The following is a 16,232-nucleotide window of genomic DNA, read 5'->3' on the forward strand; positions in this document are numbered from 1 at the left end:
GTCAAGAGGAAGAAGGAAGCTTACTTAAGCTAGAGGAAGCAAGGATCAGACAGGGCTCTAGAGGGTTACAAGACAGCCAGGAAGGAACTGAAGAATGGACTTAGGAGAGCAAGAAGGGGACATGAAAAATTCTTGGCAGGTAGGATTAAGGAAAATCCCAAGGCGTTCTGCACCTATGTGAGGAACAAGAGGATGGCCAGAGTGAGGGTAGGGCCGATCAGGGATAGTGGAGGGAACTTGTGCCTGGATTCGGAGGAGGTAGGGGAGGTCCTAAATGAATATTTTGCTTCAGTATTCACTCGTGAGAGGGACCTGTTCGTTTGTGAGGACAGCGTGAAAAAGGCTGATATGCTCGAACAGGTTAATGTTAAGAGGGAGGATGTGCTGGAAATTTTGATGGACATGAGGACAGATATGTCCCCAGGGCCAGACGGGATATAACCAAGGATATTACGGGAAGCGAGTGAAGAGATTTCCGCTGCTTTGCCGATGATCTTTGCGTCCTCACTGTCCACTAGAGTAGTACCAGATTATTGGAGGGTGGCAAAATGTATTCCCTTGTTCAAGAAAGGGAATAAGGATCACCCTGGGAATTATAGACCAGTCAGTCTTTCGTCGATACAGGGCTAATTATTGGAGAGGATTCTGAGAGATAGGATTTATGATTATTTGGAAAACCATAGTTTGATTAGAGACTGTCAGCATGGCTTTGTGAGGGGCAGGTCATGCCTCACAAGCCTTATTGAATCCTTTGAGGATGTGACAAAACACATTGATGAAGGAAGAGCTGTGGATGTGGTGTATATGGATTTTAGCAAGGCGTTTGATAAGGTTCCCCATGGTAGGCTCATTCAGAAAGTAAGGAGGCATGGGATACAGGGAATATTGGCTATCTGGATACAGAATTGGCTGGCCCATAGAAGACAGAGGGTGGTAGCAGATGGAAAGCATTCAGCCTGGAGCTCGGTGACCAGCGGTGTCCACAGGGATCAGTTCTGGGACCTCTGCTCTTTGTGATGTTTATAACTGACTGGGATGAGGAAGTGGAAGGCTGGGTTAGCAAGTTTGCCGATGACACAAAGGTTGCTGGAATTCTGGATAGTGTGGAAGGCTATTGTGGATTGAAACTGGACATTGACAGGATGCAGACCTGGGCTGAGAAGTGGCAGATGGAGTTCAACCTGGATAAGTGTGAAGTGATTCATTTTGGAAGGTCGAATTTGAATGCAGAATACAGGCTTAAAGACAGGATTCTTGGCAGTGTGGAGGAACAGAGGGATCTTGGGGTCCATGTCCATAGATCGCTCGAGGTTGCCACCCAAGTTGATAGGGTTGTTAAGATGGCGTATGGGGTGTTGGCTTTCATTAACAGGGGGGTTGAGTTTAAGAGCCACGGGGTTATGCTGCAGATCTATAAAGCCCTGGTTGGACCACACTTGCAATATTGCGTTCAGTTCTGGTCGCCTCATTATAGGAAGGATGTGGAAGCTTTAGAGAGGTTGCACAGGAGATTTACCAGGCTGCTGCCTGGACTGGAGGGCATATCTTACGAAGAAATGTTGAGTGAGCTAGGGATTTTCTCATTGGAGCAAAGAAGGTTGAGAGGTGACTTGATGGAGGGGTACAAGATGATGAGAGGCATAGATAGAGTGGATAGCTGGACACTTTTTCCCAGGGCGGAAAGGGCGATCACCAGCGGGCATAATTTTAAGGTGATTGGAGGAAGGTTTCGGGGAGATGTCAGAGGTAGGTTCTTTACACAGAGAGTGGTGGGTGCGTGGAATGCACTGCCAGCGGTGGTAGTAGAAGTAGATACATTAGGGACATTTAAGCGACTCTGGGCTAATTACATGGATGATAGAAGAATGAAGGTTATTTAGGTAGTTTGACCTTAGAGTTGGTTTAAAGTTCGGCATGACATCGTGGACCGAAGGGCCTGTACTGTGCTGTACTGTTCTAAGTTCTATACTGTTAATTGTCAACCTACCCGGGCCGGCCAAGGTAGATTGTGTTCTTCCGCTGTAGTGAGATTAGATGATGGCGAATGGTAGGACCAGGTCATGTGGCGGTAGTTGAGTCTTCCTAGGCCTGTGTCATATTTAAAAGACAGCCAGAAATCGATTGAAAGGGAGGAGCTCTGAAGGACATTGGGTGGATGGACTGACAACTGGTGTATCTGGCAGATGGCAGCAGCCAGAGCAAGGGTGACGCCTATATTTTCTCCTGCCACGCTGGAAGTGCTCATCCAGGTAGCAAGGGCAAGGAGAGAAGCGCTTTCAGTTTTAGTTTTGTTTAGTTTCAGAGATACAGCACTGAAACAGGGCCTTCGGCCCACCGAGTCTGTGCCGACCATCAACCATCCATTTGTACTTATCCTACACTAATTCCATATTCCTACCATATTCCCCACCTGTCCCTATATTTTCCCTACCCCCTTCCTATACTAGGGGCAATTCATAATGGCCAATTTACCTATCAACCTGCAAGTCTTTGGGATGTGGGAGGACACCGAAGCACCCGGAGGAAACCCACGCAGACACAGGGAGAACTTGCAAACTCCACACAGGCAGGACCCAGAATTGAACCCGGGTCACTGGATCTGTGAGGCTGTGGTGCTAACCACTGCGCCACTGTGCTGCCCCACTTGGGACGGTTGGCGGAGACCAGCTAGGCAGGCAGGGAGGGCATGGCAGGAGATTGAGGAGGAGGTGGTGAGTAGCCGTGAGGTGGTCCCACGAAAGAGGCTGTAGTGCAGGAACAGGATCAATGCCATGATGTACTTAGATAAGGTGAGTGAAGTGTTGAACATTAGCTGGCAGCCTTAAATGTCAGAAGAAAATTAAAATGAAATTGGATAAGTGGTGTCCCTACTGAATCTACAACAGTTCCCAGGCAGCAGCATTGGCTGCCGGGGGTATATTAACCTGGTCAGTCACAGCTGAGCCCTGCACTTCCAGCACTGATGGCTGCATGCAGCAGGCATCCTTGTGGTGCCATGATGGACAGTGAGGCTGTCGCGGACAAAGTTATGGTGTGTCTCTAAGACGGGTAAATGCCAATCTTAATCTGTGTGCTGGCAGGGGAAGTGAATTCACAATGTGCATGAGAGAAGAAGGACTGGAGGTAGCGTTCCATATCTCATAGTCCTGATGCCAATGGAGCTAGGATGCCTGGAGGCAGAGCAGCCTATGGCACAGATGGTGAGATGTGCACGGAGGCAGCAGACAATGTGTGCCCCAATGGATGAGGGAAAATAAACCAATGCTGGTGAGCAATAAGCAGAGCGTTGATGTGGTATCATTGGCCTCCTGCAGCTCCAGAAAATGAATAGTCAAAGAATGTATGCAGCACACTCTCACCATTATTCTCTCTCTCTCACAGATGAAGTATGAGCAGAGGCAGCCGACGACCCTGCAGAACAGCTTTGCAACCTTGAGCAGCAGGAGACCTCTGAGGATGCAGCGTCACGTCATTTCTCTCCACGAGCAGAGAACAACGCAGCACCACGATATGCAAGAATCATGATGGGGCATGTTGAATGGTTCCACCACATCTATCAAAGCATCTGAATTGCATTTCGAGAAGCTTTATGTCCTGTTAAATGGTCGCTGGAGTGGTTGCATGACAGTTGTTGCAGCTCTCCTTTCCATCTGTGCTGTGTTTTGCACAGGCATATGACGCATGTCTTCAGTGGTAGCCCTTGTCACCTATTATCCGTCCGAGAAGTCTCATGGGGGGGCCTGAAAAACTCGTGCACCTCAGACTGCATTAGAATGAAGGCATCGTGACAGCTTCCTGGGAACCTTCCACAGACACGTAAGAAGCATTTTCAATGTTCCCAAATCATTTGCACAGAGAATAGAAGCCCTTCCTGTTGTTGCCTGGACTGTGGAAGTCTTGATGGCCGCATGCATGCAGTCGATAGCACCCTGCACCTAGCGATTTCCCCAAGTAGTGCTACAATCTCAGTCTGGCTGTCCAGATTGGTGTAAAAGTGCATGTATTGGCTCGCCTTCTTGAACATTGCATTTGCGGCCATCTTGATGCAGTGATGTGCCACAGGCTGTCAAATCCCACAGATGTCTCCAGAAGATCTCTGTAATGGTCCTGAGGTGTAATAATTCAGTACCGCTGTGAGTTTCAGTGTTGCAGGAAATGGGTGCCTACCACTTCCCATTGCGTTCAGATCCTCCTCCAGCAGAGTGCGCATTTCAGGGGCTGCCTACCTGGAGAGGCGCAACCTCCACTGACACTGCTGCTCCGACATTTGCAGGAAGTAGAACCTCTCATGGTAAACTCTTTCTGGCGGGTAGCATCTTCATCACTCAAGACACTGGTGGCGTGCTATGTGCTCTCTGCTCATCCACACTCTCTTCCAGCCTCATGATCATCGTCCCTCTGTGGGTACTACTGTGCACCCTGCTCATGGACACTCTCTTCCAGCCTCATGATCCTTTTCCCTCTCTGGGTGCTGCAGCCGAATTCCCGGGGACTGCAGCTCTCTCCATTTCTGATCTTCCTCCGCAATGGGAGACCTCAGAACCGGAGTGGATGAGACCTATTGTAAATTTCTCAGTGCCTCCATTCTTTTTACTCTGTATACATGATTAGATTTTTTTTAGATTAGAGATACAGCACTGAAACAGGCCCTTCGGCCCACCGAGTCTGTGCCGACCATCAACCACCCATTTATACTAATCCTACACTAATCCCATATTCCTACCAAACATCCCCACCTGTCCCTATATTTCCCTACCACCTACCTATTCTAGTGATAATTTATAATGGTCAATTTACCTACCAACCTGCAAGTCTTTTGGCTTGTGGGAGGAAACCGGAGCACCTGGAGAAAACCCACGCAGACACAGGGAGAACTTGCAAACTCCACACAGGCAGTACCCAGAATCGAACCCGGGTCCCTGGAGCTGTGAGGCTGCAGTGCTAACCACTGCACCACTGCGCCGCCCATAAGTTGCAAGTCGGAGTGGATGCTCAACCTGAATGCCTCCGATGTGCTCGCCAAGATTGGTCAGCCTCCAGATAGTCCATACCGCAATTCAGTATCTCTCACCCTCCCTACACTGCTTCTTGCATCCAAAACTGATCTTCCACTGACCTTCCCCCTCCTTATAGATAACCAGACTCTGAAACTCCGTTATCCTCGTGCGACTTTCACTAAATTGGGAATAGCTTGGAAAGTTGCCTTGCATTTCCTGTTCAATCGGCTCAGTTACCAGCCCATCGTCTTACGGCCTCGACCCAACAGCTTGGGCGACTCTGGAAATATCACCCAGCAGCATAAAAACGTTGGGATTCCTTCACACCGCTATCCACCAGCATTTTGCCCTCCGTTTTAAAGTCACATGTATCCCTTGAATCACTCATCCACCATGCACACAAATTTCACATTTCACCACCCAGACAACAGTGTCAGAAAACATCATCAACTGAAAGTTTCATTCCATTAAAGTAGAGGGTGCAATCAGGATGATTTTGTCGGAATCAAAGTTATTTCTTCATTCTTTAAAGCTAAAATCACCCAGAGAATCTCCATGTCTTCAGCAGCATCAGTTAACAGCGACCAGGTTCTGAGATATTTAGTTGTTGATTTTAGATAGCAGACAGTGTGGTGATTTTTTTTTTTAATTGATGGTAGCGAGTTACAATGTACCCACCCTGAAGACTGGAGAAGTTCCCTTCAGGATTTTCTGAAATTCCAGGATCTGTGTCACCCAAACTGTGACTGGTGTAATATTCAATCTGATTGAGGGACTCAATGGAATCAGCAACTGTTAAACGCAAATATGGATGGTTATTGGAGACATTGATAGGGACGTTCGAACAAATAACATAATACCTTCATCATAGAAACATAGACACATAGAAAATAGGAGCAGGAGTAGGATATTCGGCCCTGCTCCGGCATTCATTATGATCATGGCTGATCATCCAACTCAATAGCCTGTTCCCGCTTTTGCCCCATATCCGTTGAACCATTTTGCTATATCTATCTCCTTCTTGAAAACATACGACGCTTTGGCCTCAACTGATTTCTGTGGTAGTGAATTCCACAGGCTCATTACTCTGTGGGTGAAGTAATTTCTCCTCCTCTCAGTCCTGAAAGGTTTACCCCATATCCTTAGACTATGACCCCTGGTTCTGGACTCCAAAGTCGTGCCTCATAAAACTTATTGAGTTTTTCGAGAAGGTGACCAAACAGGTGGATGAGGGTAAAGCAGTGGATGTGGTGTATATGGATTTCAGTAAGGCGTTTGATAAGGTTCCCCACGGTAGGCTATTGCAGAAAATAGGGAAGTATGGGGTTGAAGGTGATTTAGAGCTTTGGATCAGAAATTGGCTAGCTGAAAGAAGGTGGTGGTTGATGGCAAATGTTCATCCTGGAGTTTAGTTACGAGTGGTGTACCGCAAGGATCTGTTTTGGGGCCACTGCTGTTTGTCATTTTTATAAATGACCTGGAAGAGGGTGTAGAAGGGTGGGTTAGCAAATTTGCGGATGACACTAAGGTCGGTGGAGGTGTGGATAGTGCCGAAGGATGTTGTAGGGTACAGAGAGACATAGATAGGCTGCAGAGCTGGGCTGAGAGATGGCAAATGGAGTTTAATAAGGAAAAGTGTGAGGTGATTCACTTTGGAAGGAGTAACAGGAATGCAGAGTGCTGGGCTAATGGGAAGATTCTTGGTAGTGTAGATGAACAGAGAGATCTTGGTGTCCAGGTGCATAAATCCCTGAAGGTTGCTAACCAGGTCAATAGGGCTGTTAAGAAGGCATATGGTGTGTTAGCTTTTATTAGTAGGGGGGTCGAGTTTCGGAGCCACGAGGTCATGCTGCAGCTGTACAAAACTCTGGTGAGACCGCACCTGGAGTATTGTGTGCAGTTCTGGTCACCGCATTATAGGAAGGATGTGGAAGCTATGGAAAGGGTGCAGAGGAGATTTACTAGGATGTTGCCTGGTATGGAGGGAAGGTCTTCCGAGGAAAGGCTGAGGGACTTGAGGTTGTTTTCGTTGGAGAGAAGGAGGAGGAGAGGTGACTTAATAGAGACATATAAGATAATCAGAGGGTTAGATAGGGTGGATAGTGAGCGTCTTTTTCCTCGGATGGTGATGGCAAACACGAGGGGACATAGCTTCAAGTTGAGGGGTGATAGATATCGGACAGATGTGAGAGGTAGTTTCTTTACTCAGAGAGTAGTAAGGGCGTGGAACGCCCTGCCTGCAGCAGTAGTAGATTCGCCAACTTTAAGGGCATTTAAGTGGACATTGGATAGACATATGGATGAAAATGGAATAGTGTAGGTCAGATGGTTTCACAGGTCGGCGCAACATCGAGGGCCGAAGGGCCTGTACTGCGCTGTAATGTTCTAATTCTAATTCTAATTCTAATTCTAACAGAAACTAGTCATGGATCATAAATGTTGGCTCATACAGCGAGAAGTCAAAACAATACTCAATACAGCTGGTGGGTCAGATTGTTAATCCAGAATCCGCCCACCCTGCCCTCATCTCCTCCCCTTTCATAGACACAAACAGCCGGCGGTGACACCAAAATTTTACCCCACCCCGGATAATGGGGCAGGAAAGAGTGCAAGGAGGCTCATTTCGGATTTTTTTTCCTGCTGTGTGTGTTTTGTTTTAAACCAATAAATATATCTCGATGGTTAAATCACCTCCCAAATATAGCGCAAGAGCAAATATTGTCGATTCAGAAGAGTTGTTACCCCAGTATCGTGAAGTAGAATTGGTAGGTTAATGTGAAAATTCAGACTACCAAGTGTAAGAATAAGTTTTTTGGTAGAAATCACTGATTTCAGGTAAGGAGTTCCTGATGGGAGCGTGTTTCCGATCCAGAAATCCAGTCACCTAGAGAAATAAAATGTCAGTCAATGTGAATGTCTCCTCCTGAGAGCAGTGACTGTTTATGGTCCAGCTCAAAGGGAATAAAATGAAATGGTAGTGACATAGACTGCAAAGTCAGCAGATAGAGAAGATAAAGGATGTGACGATAAATGAAAAAATAAAGATAATTTCAGTCGATTTATGAGATTCAGCTGCTGGTTGAGAGAATATAAAATTTAAAAATAACACGAACAACCAATGTGTTTATTATTCAGGGTTTCAGATATCTGAGGCAGTCCGTTGCAGACGGAAGGGAAAATGAAACAACGACTTTGATTGCTAGTTGCAAACAAACAGAAAGCACATTCTTTAAGCAGTAGCCACCGGCAGAAATCTTCCCAAACCCATTGCTCGCTTTCCTATACACACAGACATAGACACACTCACACTGTGATAGGACTCCTTCACATGGGGATAGTGAGCGGATTTCTGACAGTTTCAGTCAGCAAATGGACCATTAAAATGGGGTATTTAAGGGGAAGTGACATTTGACCAGTGAAAATTCGGTATGAAACATAAAACACAGACCTGAACGCCGGAACTGAGAGGAATCCTTGCCAGGTGCAATATTCCCAATCTCTGCATAAACTGCTTGGTACAAACCAGCAGGTGAACCCGTTCCACGAGTGACAAAACCTGTCGGATGGAGGATGGGGAGATTAATGTTTTATTCCAACCCACGAGCGTTTAACAGTAAATTATCTGCGAACACATTCAAATCACAATGATAATGGCAGCAAAGAGACAAAGCCAGGTATTGTGAATGCAGAGTAGTTTTGTTGTGCATACTTTTGTATATATCTATGTGTCTATTGTTTCTGCATACTGATATGTCCATCTGCAGCAGTCCGGTGGAAAGAAGAAATGAGCGGGTATCATGAGAAACAATTTCCAACTGATTACTGGGTTCTGGGCCCACATGTGGAATTCAGCTGAAGAGAAGCTGGATGACGTTGACTGATTCTGTGACAGCATCCGTTGGAAATATGAACGAGCAGCTTATTGTTCTTTGGTCTGTTCCCTCAGTGTGAGAAAAGACCCGTGTAGATAGTGTAAGATATAGGTGCGGTAGTCACAGTTTACCCATAATAGGTGGTCGATAACTCACAAGTAATTTCAAAATACAATGCTGTCTCTGCTCCTCCGAGCATCCATTGATGTACCTTATTTTGGGGAGCTGGTAGTCACCCGATGTCAATCATTTGTTCGAACCTTTGTTACCAATGAACACAGGAAAGGTACGTGGAGTGTCGGGATGGTCATCTCCCCCTTGTCCATGACTATGCTCCCCAAAGTCACCTTTCACCTTATCTCGTGCTTGGTATCGTCTGTAAACTTCGGCCAGGCCCTTGTTCAGTGAGGGTACAAGGTTCCATCTTATCAGCTTCAGGAATGTCTTGTTTCAGAGCCTGTGCTGGTCCTTTCATTGGCAGAGATAACAGGCCTATGTTGTCCGAGCTGTATAATTCTTCTTAATGAGATGTTTGGATTATTAGGCTGTCATAACAAACACCGTCTAAAGATTCTAACATTTCGGTTTTATTGTTTTTACACTAACGTTAATGGTTAGTGGTCAGTGTATATTAGTATTTATTTATCGTCTTAGCAGACATATATTTCAAAATGTTCGAGAGCCAGCAGAAGTCCTAATATTTCTTATTCCACAGTGGAATACATTCTTTGAAGACAACTTACTTTTCTTAAAAAGTACCCTTCTGGCTTCTCTATGCTTGATTCGTCATCCTGCAACAGTACTGCAGTGACCCCAGGTCGCTAGCATCAATTGCGATTTTAAATGTTTTAGAATAATTTGGAGCAGCCCACACTGGCTCATTAGTTAAGATTGCCTTCATCTTTTAAAAAGCTGTCTGGCAATCATCTGAGCATACTACATTGTTGTTCTTTTTTGCAGTAAATTGGTTAATGGAGCAGTCACAGAACTAAAATCCGTACATATTTCCTGTAAAAACCGCACATCCCTAAAAACCTCATTATTTCTTGCTTCGGTTGAGGGATAGGGAACTCTACTAAGACTAGTACCTTTGCCGTTTCTGGTAATAACTGTCCTTGCCCCACTATATGTCCGAGCTATGTTACTCTAGCTTTTCCCAATTCGCCTTTTGCCAGCTTTATCACTAAGTCCATGGTTTGTAAGTTTTTAAACATAATTTGTGATTATTTTAAGTGTTCTTGCCAAGTATTAATGTATATTAGTACATCATTGAGATACACTACACAGTCGGGAACATCTGAATCATTAGTCATTGAAAAGTGGCTGGGGATCTTATTTTACACCTGAATGACACCAAGTGGCCTGACAAAGACCGTTAGGTGTTAGACAAGCTGATATATCTGTCTCGAGGAGACAAAGGAACTTGCTAGTATCCCATTAACATATCGATCTTGGCATAAATCTAGCACTGCACATTCTGTCAATGCAGTCTTCGAAACGCGGAATTGGGTAGGAATCTGCCTTCATTAACTCATTGACATTTCTGTAGTCCATACAAAATTGGGTTCACCCTTCAGGCATAGATAACAGCCCAATACAAAAGCAAAATACTACAAAAAGCTGGTATTCTGAAATACAAGCAAGAAGTGCTGGAAATACTGAGCAGATCTGGCAGCATCTGTGGAGAGAGAAGCAGAGTTAACGTTTCAGGTCAGTGACCCTTCAACAGAACTTACACTAGCACTATTGGTGAACTCCAGCTGCTTTGACGAGGTTCGATCAAATTGTTTTCCAACATGTATGGGATCTTAGCTTTTATTTGGGCCTGGCTGTCCTGACTTAAGCGGTAAGAATGCTGTTTTGAAGGAACGATTCCCCTTCATCTATATCATGTGTGACTAAGGTTGTACATCCCAGTGTATCACTACAAACTCCTTTAACTATTGTGGAAAGCTTGGTTATCTCATAACGTTGTTTTGCCTCGAAGTGCAAAATCATGTTGTACAATTTTCCTAGCCGTTCTGTAGTCCCTAATCTGAGTGTTGGATGTTTAATCTGAGAATTATCCATGCCTCCTTCTGCCTCATCCTCACCCTCCTTTCCCTTCACAACAGTACTGATCACCTGTCATATCTGTACTGCCTTATCCTCCTCACTGAGATAATATTGCTTTAACATATTAATGTGATACAACCATTCTTCCTTCGACGATCAGGGGTATCAATCAAGTAATCTACCTTACCCACTCTTTTGGCCACTCTCTGTGGGCAACTGAACCGTGTTTTTAATGGATGTCCCTGTAACAGCAAAAACACTAATACTTCATTTCCTGGTTGAAAATCGCGGGGTTTTGCATTCGTGTCTGCCCATTTATTCATATTGGTTTGGGATGAATTAATGTGTTCCTGAGGCGCACCACAAGCTTTCCTGAGAATTTCCCAGAACACAGATATATAGTCCAACTTCGAAGATTCAATATTATCTTCGAACAATCTGTCTTTCATGAATTTTAGAGGACTTCTTAATTCATAGCTGTAAACCAATTTGAAATGACTGAAAACTAATTCACTCATTCAGGACTCATTCTGTAAAGTCTCTGGTGGCAAATTAAAAAAAGTTTGGACCCTGATCCCTGTCATGTGGGTATTTGTGACTGCATGTTCTAATCATTGTTTTGAGTGTTGGATGGTATATCTGTATGTAAATAGTCCAACTCGGGAAGGGGCCATACTGGACCTGATGCTGGGGAATGAACCCGGCCAGGTGGTTGAAGTTTCAGTAGGGGACTACTTTGGGAATGGTGATCACAATTCCTTAAGTTTTAGAATACACATGGACAAAGACGAGAGTGGTCCTAAAGGAAGAGTGCTAAATTGGGGGAAGGCCAACTATACCAAAATTCGGCAGGAGCTGGTGAATGTAGATTGGGAGCAGCTGTTTGAAGGTAAACCCGCATTTGATATGTGGGAGTCTTTTAAAGAGAGGTTGATTAGCGTGCAGGAGAGACATGTTCCTGTGAAAATGAGGGATAGAAATGGCAAGATTAGGGAACCGTGGATGACAGGTGAAATTGTGAGACTAGCAAAGAGGAAAAAGGAAGCATACATAAGGTCTAGGAGGCTGAAGAAAGACGAAGCTTTGAAAGAATATCGGGAATGTAGGACCAATCTGAAACGAGGAATTAAGAGGGCTAAAAGGGGTCATGAAAAAGCTTTAGCAAACAGGGTTAAGAAAAATCCCAAAGCCTTTTATTCATACATAAGGAGCAAGAGGGTAACTAGAGAAAGGATTAGTCCACTCAAGGGCAAAGGAGGAAAGTTATGCGTGGAGTCAGAGAAAATGGGTGAGATTCTAAACGAGTACTTTGCATCGGTATTCACCGAGGAGAGGGACATGACGGATGTTGAGGTTAGGGACAGATGTTTGATTACTCTAGGTCAGGTCGGCATAAGGAGGGAGGAAGTGCTGGGTATTCTAAAAGGCATGAAGGTGGACAAGTCCCCAGGTCCAGATGAGATCTATCCCAGGTTACTGAGGGAAGCAAGAGAGGAAATAGTTGGGGCCTTAACAGATATCTTTGCAGCATCCTTAAACACGGGTGAGGTCCCGGAGGACTGGATAATTGCTAATCTTGTCCCCTTGTATAAGAAGGGTAGCAGGGGAAATCCAAGTAATTGTAGACCGGTGAGCCTGACGTCAGTGGTAGGGAAGCTGCTGGAGAAGATACTGAGGGATAGGATCTATTCCCATTTGGAAGAAAATGGGCTTATCAGTGATAGGCAACATGGTTTTGTGCAGGGAAGGTCATGTCTTACCAATTAAATAGAATTCTTTGAGGAAGTGACAAAGTTGATTGATGAGGGAAGGGCTGTAGATGTCATATACATGGACTTCAGTAAGGCGTTTGAGAAGGTTCCCCATGGTAGGCTGATGGAGAAAGTGAAGTAGCATGGGGTCCAGGGTGTTCTAGCTCGATGGATAAAGAACTGGCTGGGATACACGAGACAGAGAGAAGCAGTGGAAAGGGGTTTCTCAAAATGGAGACGTGTGACCAGTGGTGTTCCACAGGGATCCGTGCTGGGACCACTGTTGTTTGTGATATACATAAATGATTTGGAGGAAAGTATAGGTGTTCTGTTTAGCAAGTTTGCAGATGACACTAAGATTGGTGGAGTATCAGATAGTGAAGGGGACTGTCAGAGAATACAGCAGAATATAGATTGATTGGAGAGTTGGGAAGCTAAATGGCAGATGGAGTTGAATCAGGGCAAATGCGAGGTGATGCATTTTGGAAGATCCAATTCAAGAGTGAACTATACAGTAAATGGAAAAGTCCTGGGGAAAATTGATGTACAGAGAGATTTGGGTATTCAGGTGCATTGTTCCCTGAAGATGGCAACGCAGGTCAATAGAGCGGTCAAAAAGGCATACGGCATGCTTTCCTTCATCGGACGGGGTATTGAGTACAAGGGTTGGCAGATCATGTTACAGTTGTATAAGACTTTGGTTCGGCCACATTTGGAATACTGCGTGCAGTTCTGGTCGCCACATTACCAAAAGGATGTAGAAGCTTTGGAGAGGGTGCAGAGGAGGTTCACCAGGATGTTGCCTGATATGCAGGGTGCTAGCTATGAAGAGAGGTTGAGTAGATTAGGATTATTTTCATTAGAAAATGGAGGTTGAGGGGGGACCTGATTGAGGTGCACAAAATCATGAGAGGTATAGACTGGGTGGATAGCAAGAAGCTTTTTCCCAGAGTGGGTGATTCAATTACTCGGGGTCATGAGTTCAAAGTGAGAGGGGAAAAGTTTAGGGGGGATATGCATGGAAAGTTCTTTACGCAGAGGGTGGTGGGTGCCTGGAACGCGTTGCCAGCGGAGGTGGTAGACTCGGGCACGATAGCGTCTTTTAAAATGTATCTAGACAGATGCATGAATGGGTTGGAAGCAAAGAGATACAGACCCTTAGAAAATAGGCGACATGTTTAGATAGAGGATCTGGATCGGCGCAGGCTTGGAGGGCTGAAGGGCCTGTTCCTATGCTGCAATTTGCTTTATTTTTCTTTGTTCTTTATCTCTAAAGCACCCTGTGACTTTTGGTTTTATGCTGAAGATTTTAACTGCCTAATCCCCTAATTGCCCATACCTCTTGAAATACCTTAGACATGAAATTAGAACCTTGATCCGATTGAACATAAAATGATAACCCATATCTTATAAAGAATAGTGCTAAATTTTCTACTACTGTTCCAGCATTAATTGCCCTCACAGGAATGGCCTCTGGAATTTCAGTACTAGCTATATGCATGATACTAAATAGGTATTGAAGTCCAGATTTTGATTTTGGTCAGGATTCTACACAATCTACCATTACCCTGCGAAATGGTTCCTCAATCACTGGTATGGGAACTATTGGTGCTGGTTCTGCGGTAGGTTACGGTTTTCCTACCATTTGACAGGTGTGGCCTGTCTTACAAAATTGTCTCACATCCTTTGTAAAAACTGGCCAGCAATAATGTTGACTTATACATGATTTCGTCTTCTGAACTCCTCTATGCCATGCAAAAGGAATGTCATGTGCTCACCTTAATAATCCCGAGTGATAATTAGGTGGGACCACTATCTGTTCAACAACTGTCTAGTCTTCATCCGCAGGTCTATGAGGCAGTCTCTATTCCTTCCTCACAATCATGTTTGCCATATAATAGCCTTCTGGAACGCCTTTTGCCTCAGCTTCTGTCAGAGCCTTTGTGCTATTCGATATATCTCTGGACCAGCTTGCTGTAATGCAATGATACATCCCCAAATAAGGTTTCAGATACTTGGCTATCTATCTGTGCTGCCACTTATACCTCCGACAATGGATCCTGTTTGGCGATTGCTCGGGTGACTACACACGCAGGAAATATTCCTGGAACTTGTTCCTGTAATTGCTCTGTTTCCGTAATTCACTTGGTTCCTCTCTAATTGTAGGGAAAATTGATCCTTTAGATCTAACCGAATCATTTCCTAGGAGTCGATCAATTCCCTTTACTGTCAAACTCTGGACAGAGATTTAAGGTTTTTGGTAGAAGGATTAAAGGGGACAGGAGGAAAATTATTTTCACCCAGAGGGCGGTGAGTGTCTGGAATTAACTGCAGAGCCCCTCAATTATTTTAAAAGGCACCTGGACATGCACACAGAGTTCTGTAACCCGCGGGGCTGTGGGCCTGGTGCGAGAACGTGGGATTAGTTTTGGTGGATAGCTTATTCAGCCAGCGCAGACATGATGGACTGAATGGCCTCCTTCTGTTCTGTATTTTTTCAATGTTCTAACGTCTACAATTACCATACCAATATTAAGTCACTCTCTAGGCGTACCTTATATAAAGATGCGGGTGTATACTCCCTGCCAACTCTATTAAGTAAAACGTTAGCATTCTAGGCACTCTCTGGTAGAAACGTTATACCTTTTACCAGCAGGTTTGGTTTGCTCCTGTGTCCCTGAGTATAATGATATGTCTTCCTGCCTCACCTAAAGGATATGCAGTTACTTTCCCCGTTGAAAAATTAAATCGCGTTCGGACATTGTATTCTTACCCTTTATCCTCAATTTACTTTATATATCTGGTTTTAAACCTGCTTTTAAAGGGATAGCTTGGTCTTCTATCCTCTTCGGCAGAGCCTTTACATTTGCGCTAACTTTGTGCACCCCAAATCCTATGGGTTTGCCTCGCAATTTCCAGCATTCTGAACGAAGATGTCGCGTTTTGTGGCGATGATAAAACGTTGGCTTGCGAACCACACTTCTACCCTCAGCACCTTCCTTTCTGATTTCAGGAGGTGATACTGGGACATTTCCAACTGTTCATTCTTGTCCCCGGATACTTGCCTTCCTGTCATTCTCCCACTTTCTATCCTTCTCGGGATTATGGGGGTGATGGACAAAAGGTTTTGCTTATTCACAAGGCCAAAATCATCCACAATTTCCACTGCCTGCCTAGCTTTCAAAATTTTCAGGTTATCTACATGAATTCTCACTACTGAAGGAATTAAATTTTTAAATTCCTCTAAGCGAGTTAACTCTCGAAGTTTATCATATGTGGTGTGCATCTTTACTGCCCGTATCAAACGGTAAAAAATAAATTGTTTCACTCTCTCAAAATCTACATATGTCTGCTCAGCCAATCTCCGTAAGTTCTGAAACTTCTGACTGTAAGCTTCAGGGCCTAACTCATACGCTAGGAGAATAAGATTTTTGCCAACTCACACTCTGCAGAAGCCTCTTAAGGACGCATGACATAAACGTCATGAGATCTGCCTACCAACCTACTTTGCTTACGCAGTGTCCAGCTTTCCTTCGGCCATTTCATCTGTTTGAGTA

The sequence above is a fragment of the Heterodontus francisci genome, unplaced genomic scaffold (genome assembly GCF_036365525.1).
Source record: "Heterodontus francisci isolate sHetFra1 unplaced genomic scaffold, sHetFra1.hap1 HAP1_SCAFFOLD_400, whole genome shotgun sequence".
Lineage (NCBI taxonomy): Eukaryota > Metazoa > Chordata > Chondrichthyes > Heterodontiformes > Heterodontidae > Heterodontus > Heterodontus francisci.